This window comes from Octopus bimaculoides, chromosome 20 (assembly GCF_001194135.2).
Source record: "Octopus bimaculoides isolate UCB-OBI-ISO-001 chromosome 20, ASM119413v2, whole genome shotgun sequence".
Classification (NCBI taxonomy): Eukaryota; Metazoa; Mollusca; class Cephalopoda; order Octopoda; family Octopodidae; genus Octopus; species Octopus bimaculoides.
In genome coordinates, this window is record NC_069000.1 from 41,766,622 (window position 1) to 41,773,734 (window position 7,113).

General features: G+C 39.8%; 1 protein-coding gene across 1 annotated transcript in view; it reads right to left on the minus strand.

Annotated features, from left to right (window-relative positions):
- LOC106875576 (platelet-activating factor acetylhydrolase IB subunit alpha1) overlaps nt 1-7,113 on the minus strand; it is a 44,000-nt gene that overhangs the window by 17,477 nt on the left and 19,410 nt on the right. The window lies entirely within an intron of this gene.

Consider the following 7,113-nt stretch of genomic DNA (forward strand, 5'->3'; position numbering starts at 1 on the left):
GGGGGGGGGGGGTTGAAAGGTTTTTTATTTGTTTTTAGTTTTAATTATTATTGTTTTTTTTGTTTATATATTTTAGCGATTTTAGAATTATTCCATTCACTTACTATCATCATCAAGTGTTTTAAATCTGGGTTTTGTCCCCATTAACAGAGGTGGCCAGATCTACCTCAATGCCATAGCATCTAAGGTAGGCAGGTGCAGCCCACCCCAATCTTTCGGCTGATTGATGCCCATTTTCTTTTGCTATCATGAGGCTTTTTTGGAGTTGGATTTTCTACAGGGAGCATGCCCTTCCTTACCCTCAACCACAGTTTCTAGACATGAGTGGTCCTAAGACCAAGGCCTCTACCATGATTTTTAAGAAATGTGGTGGAAAACTAGCTCAAGAAGGCAGGGATGCTACTCCCTGAGACCCCTTTCGGAGCCCCCTACCGGAATATTAATAATAATAATGGTCTCAAATTTGCCTTTCAAACACTGGAGTCAATGAAATAAAGCATCTGCAAAATTCTGGGGTTGATGATATGGATTAACTCCCTCCTCCTCTCAAAATTGCTGGCTGTGTCATCATCATCATTTGATGTCCACTTTCCATCTTGGCATGGGTTGGACAGTTTGAGTGAAGACTGGCAAGCCAGGAAGTGGCACCAGGCTCGAATCTGATCTGGCAAAGGTTTCCACAGCTGGATGTCCTTCCTAACGCCAACCACTCTGAGAGCGTAATGGGTGCTTTTTACTTGCCACCGGCATGGGGGCCAGTCAGGCAGCACTGGCATCAGCCCTGCTCAAATGGTACCTTTATTGTGCCAGTCAGGCGGCACTGGCATCAATCACAACTATGATTTCACTTGACTCAAGAGGTCTTCTCAAGCATAGCATATTGCCAGATGACTGAAGGATACTTTTAAACAGGTCAGTTATGCGACACTGGCATCGGTCACGGCTATGATCTCACTTGGCATGCCGGGTCTTCTCAAGAACAACATATCTCCATTCATTATTATAGAGGGTGGTAAGGTGACAGAGTTGTTAGTACGCCAGATAAAATGCTTAAAAGCATTTCATCTGTCTTTCCATTCTGAGTTCAAATTCTGCTGAGGTCTACTTTGCCATTCATCTTTGTGGGGTCAATAAAATGAGTACCAGTTGAACACTGGGGTCGATTTAATCAAGTTGGCCCTTACTCAAAATTGCTGGCCTTGTGCCAAAGTTTGAAATCATCATCATTATTATTATTATACTATTAAAGTAGTGAGCTAGTTCAATCATTAACACACTCGCCAAATTCTTAGTGACATTTCATCTGTCTTTACAGTGTAAGTTCAAATGCTGCCATAGCCAACTTTACCGTACCAATTGAACACTGGGGTTGATGCAATTAACTTACTCTTACCCTGAAATTGCTTGGCCTGTACCAAAATTTAAAACAATTATTATTATTATTATTATTATTATTATTGAGTGAAAAAGCAGTGCATGCCATCAAAGTGACACTGGGGTAAAATATATGAAACCCGGCATACCCATCATGACTACCCATCTAATAACGGTACCCCAGGCACATGCATCACAATCATATGTGCACGACATGGTGATCTCATATCAAGATAGATAACACATGACCTTGCAGGTGGGGCTCAGAATTTTCTTCAGGTTGAGTAGCCCATCCTGCTCAAAAGGTCCCTGAATAAGGGTTGTTTAAGGATGCTGAACAAAACACCCATGTTTCCAAAGGTGAATTATCCAAACCCCAAAGAATTCCTCTCAACACATGGCTATGATGCTCCCCCACTACTCCTGCTCGGGGTCAGAGATGCACATATCGTTAGCCACCAAGGGACATGCTCGACTGGTTAAGGTCAAACAACTGACAAGCAAATCTGTGGTATTGAGCAGAATATTTGCTGTAGCCCATCTTTTATACCAAGTCAAAACAATGTACATGATAACACTTCCAATCAATTAAGATCAGAAGCCATGAGAGCCACTGCCTGGTACTGCATCAGGGTATTTATTATTATTGTTATAGCATCAAAGGGTGGTGAGCTGGCAAAATCGTTAGCACACAGGGCGAAATGCTTAGCAGTATTGATTAAATAAGTACCAGTTATGCACTGGGGTCGATGTAATTGACAATCTCTGTCTGTCCTTGTTTGGCCCCTCTATGTTTATCCCCCTGTAGGCAATAAAGAAATAAAAATTATTATAGCACCATATGTCACTGAACCTTAGATGTCTAGATTTACTTGTACTACATTGTTGCTGCTTATAACAATCCTTGATTCCTCATCCCACCCACCGTTCAATTAGGGGATTCCTTTAACTGTTGTTATGGACACCTCTTTCACCATTGTAGTTAATAAAACAGACTGCTGGTGGTTGCTGTTCTTTTTCGTTTTGGTTGTTCTATGCCAGAATAACAACATATATATATATATATATATATATATATATATATATAGGCTTATTAATCAACACAAGAATAAGGTGTGAACCATCCTAAACACCTCATTAGAGTTGATGAAATAATTATGATAGTAAACAAATTATTTTTAGCTCTGTTGTCTCATCAAATGTTGAGTCATTGGCTTTGGTTGTGACACATACCTGGAGTATTAAGCTTGCTATTCAACCATTCAGCCACCCTTAATTGCAGTGAGGGTAGTAATGGTGGTGAGGGTGCTTTGGAGAGTGAAAACTTGCTGCTGCTGCTGCTAACTTCTTTTACTTGTTTCAGTCATGGGACTGTGATTATGCTGGGGCACCACCTCGAAGAATATTTAGTTGAATGTACTTATCTGTCTCTTTTTTTTTTGTTGAACTGCTAAGTTATGAGGACATAAACACACGAACACCGGTTGCTGAGCAGTGGTGGGGGACAAACGCAAGTACAAAGACACACACATACACATAGGCGCAGGCATGGCTGTGTGGTAAGTAGCTTGCTTACTAACCACATGGTTCCAAGTTCAGTCCTACTGTGTGGCTCCTTGGGAATGTGTATTCTACTATAGCCTCGGGCTAACCAAAGCCTTGTGAGTGGATTTGGTAGTCAGAAACTGAAAGAAGCCCATCATATATATATATATATATATATATATTTGTGTATGTATGTATATTTTTGTGTGTCTGTGTTTGTTCCTCCATCATCACTTGACAACCGATGTTGGTGTGTTTATGTCTCTGACTTAGCAGTTTGGCAAAAGAGACCGATAGAATAAGTAATAGGTTTTCAAAGAATAAGTCCTGGGATCGATTTCTTCAACTAAAGGCGGTGCTCCAACATGGCCACAGTCAAATGACTGAAACAAGTAAAAGAATAAAAGAATATATACAACAGGCTTCTTTCAGTTTCCGTCTACCAAATCCACCCACAAGGCTTTGGTTGGCCCAAGGCTATATTAGAAGACACATGCCCAAGGTGCCATGCAGTGGGACTGAACCAGGAACTATATGGTTGGGAAGCAAGCTTCATATATATACGACAGGCTTCTTTCAGTTTCTGTCTACCAAATCCACTCACAAGGCTTTGGTCAGCCCAAGATATAGATGACACTTGCCCAAGGTGCCACACAGTGGGACTGAACCTGGAGCCATGTGGTTGGGATGCAAGCTTCATATATACGACGGGCTTCTTTCAGTTTCCGTCTCCCAAATCCACTCACAAGGCTTTGGTTGGCCCGAGGCTATATTAGAAGGTGCCATGCAGTGGGACTGAACCAGGAACCATGTGGTTGGGAAGCAAGCTTCTTACCACACAGCCATGCCTGCACTTATATATGTGTGTGTGTGTGTGTGTGTGTGTTTGTGTGTGTGTTCTGCAGCAGTGACAAGAAACAGCTTAAATAAGCTAATTGTGAGATTCATTTTGATATTTTAAAAATATTTTAAATCTTTCGCTTCTCAAATATCAAACTTCTGACAGGAAGGAAACAACACTACTACTACTACTACTACACTCAACAGAAACTGCCTATATTGCTTACAGTAGTAGTGGTAGTAGTAGTGGTGTTAGTTGAAGTGGTGGAACTTGCCAGCAAAAACAGTAGTGCTTGCTACAATTACTTACGACTGTCATGGTCATAGTAAGATTAACCGTAGCATGGTGGTGAGGAGTGGCAGTGAAGTTGGTGATGATGATGGTGGTTGTGGTGGTGGTGGTGAGGAGTGGCAGTGGTGATGATGTTGGTGGCTGTGGTGCTGGTTGTGATTGTAGTGGTGGTTGTGGTTGTAGTGGTGGTGGCAGTCGAACTGGTGTTGTTCTTGGCAACAGAAGTAGTGGGCAGTTGATGCAGTATTGTTTGCAGTAATATTCTTTTCTGCTCTAGTCGCAAGGCCCGAAATTTTGTGGGAGGGGAGCAATCGATTAGATCGACCCCAGTATGCAACCGGTAATTAATTTATCAACCCTGAAAGGATGAAAGGCAAAGTTGACCTTGGTGGAATTTGAACTCACAACATAAAGACACACGAAATACTACTAAGCATTTCACCCAGCATGCTAACGTTTCTGGCAGCTCAAGTTGAAATGACAGCGATGGTAGTAGTTGAAGTGGTATTATTCTTGGCTGTACAAGTAGTAGTGACCGCTAAGTGCCATTCAAGGTAATTGTGGTGGTGGTGGTGGTGGTGATAATAGTAGTTGTAGTATCATTGAAGCTGCAACTGTGATAGTAGTAGTAGTAATATAATTGTAGTTGTCATAGTAATCTTAATAATAATAATATACTAGTATTTGTAGTAGTACTAGTAATATAGTAGTAGTAGTAGTAGTAGTAGTAGCAGCAGCAGCACAGGTATCAGACTTGATGTCAGTATCATTAGTTGTGATGACAACATGACTAATACTGATGACATCATTATCATCATCATCAACAGCAGCAGTTGGCAGGCTTGTTTTATTACTACACACACACACACACACACACACACACACACACACACACACACACACACGATTATATGTGTGTGTATGTAGCTTTTGTTCTTTCCAACAGTTAGTGAAGGGACAGTGCCCATTCCAATTAGGACACTCACACTCTCTCTCTCTGTATACGTGGCTGTGTGGTAAGAATCTTGCTTCCCAACTGCATGGTTCCAGGTTCAGTTCCACTGCGTGGCACCTTGGACAAGTGCCTTCTACTATAGCCTCAGGCCGACCAAAGCCTTGTGAGTGGATTTGATAGGTGGAAACTGAAAGAAGCCCATCATGTTTGTGTGTGTGTGTGTGTGTGTGTGTATATATATTTCTCTGTGTGTGCCTTTAACAACCAATGTTGGTGTGTTTATGTCCTTGAAACTTAGCGGTTCAACAAAAGAGACCAATAGAATAAGTACTAGGCTCACAAAGAGTAAGTCCTGGAGCTGATTTGTTCTACTAAAGGCAGTGCTCCAGCATAGCCACAGTCAAATGACTGAAACAAGTAAAAGAATAGAAGAATATATATATATAAATATATATATATATATATATATATATATATATATATATATATATATGTATTTACATACACACACACACACACACACAGTGGGTTGTGAGAAGTTCCTGGCTTTGAGTAAAAGAAAATACAGGAGGACCAGTTATGCTTTTATCTAATTTTGGGTTGGTGCATTAATAGTCTTTTTTTCAACAAATTTTATTCAACAAAAACATTAACAATTTTTAACAAGAACATCTTTAAATGATGGTCTGGCTGTCTGCCAAGCAAATGGGAAGCAGTAATTGAAGTAGATGGTGAATATGCTCCAGAATAATCATGTAAAGATGTTTTTGTTATCTGTTGTTATTGTTTTTGTTGAAAAAAAGGTGCAATAATTATGCACCAATCCAATATATTCCCCTCTCGGATTCGCAACACTCATTGCAGCAGTCCTTCAGTTTTTCTAAGCCCTGTAAAAGACCATGGAAGGTTGGGTCTCCGACCAAAACTTTTGTGATACCCTTACAACCAGGAACTTTCCAGCACCCTCTTGTGTATGTCTGTATGAATATTCTGTTATTCATTTCAGTCATTTGACTGCGGCCATGCTGGAGCATTGCCATTTGCCAAACACATTGACCCCAGGACTTATTCTTTATAAGCCTAGTACTGATTCTATCGGTCCCTTTCACCGAACTGTAAAGTTATGGAGGACTAAACACACCAACATCAGTTGTTAAGTGATGGTGGGGTGGGGGGGACAAATACAGACACACAAACCTATCTAGGCAGGTTTTAAAACATAGCTAGTATTTTTAGAGTCTGAAGATTACTTGGAGACACTAGACATGTTTTAAAACCTGTCTAGGTAAAAATCTTCAAACACACACACGTAATATGCATGTGTTTGAGTGACTTCTGGTTTTGACTGCACACACTAATCACAAACAAACATCACTGTTCTATAAGTGGTGTTATTTGTTTGCAAACTTCCCTAAAATTATATTTTGTCTTGAGGAAGATAACCCCTTGCTGAGAAACAGGTGATGGTTGGCAGCAGGAAAAGCATCCAGCCAAGAAAACCCACTTCGGTGACCTATGCAAGCATGGAAAAATAAACATAACAATGCTGATAATATTGACGATGAAAATGCCTTCAACCCAAGAACTTTGCGTTATTGAAAATAGTAATTTATTGTTTTATTCTTTCGGGAAAAAGTACTGTAGTTGATTTGTTTGATTAAAACCCTTCATGGCAGTGCCCCAGCATGGCCTCAGTCCAACACCATGTTGAAGAAAGAAGTATTAATTATGTGGATGCAAACTCTGATTAGTAGTTTTAATTGATTAAGAGTGGAGTGAAGTAGAAGAACAAAGAATTTCAGAATTATGTTGGGTGATGCGTGATTCTGGTATTTGTCCAGTTTGAGACAAACCTTTCTAAAGCGTGATGAACATGCAAACAGAAAAAATAACAAAAAAAATGAAAAACACGTAATGGTAATTGCTAGTTATTTTTGGAAGAGAAACTTATGAATGACGATGAAGTGTGTGTGTGTACATACACACATTATATATGTGCATGTGTATGTATATATGTGTGTGTGTGTGTGTGTGTGTGTGTGTATCTATGTATATATATATGTATATATATATATATATATATATATATATATATATATATATATAT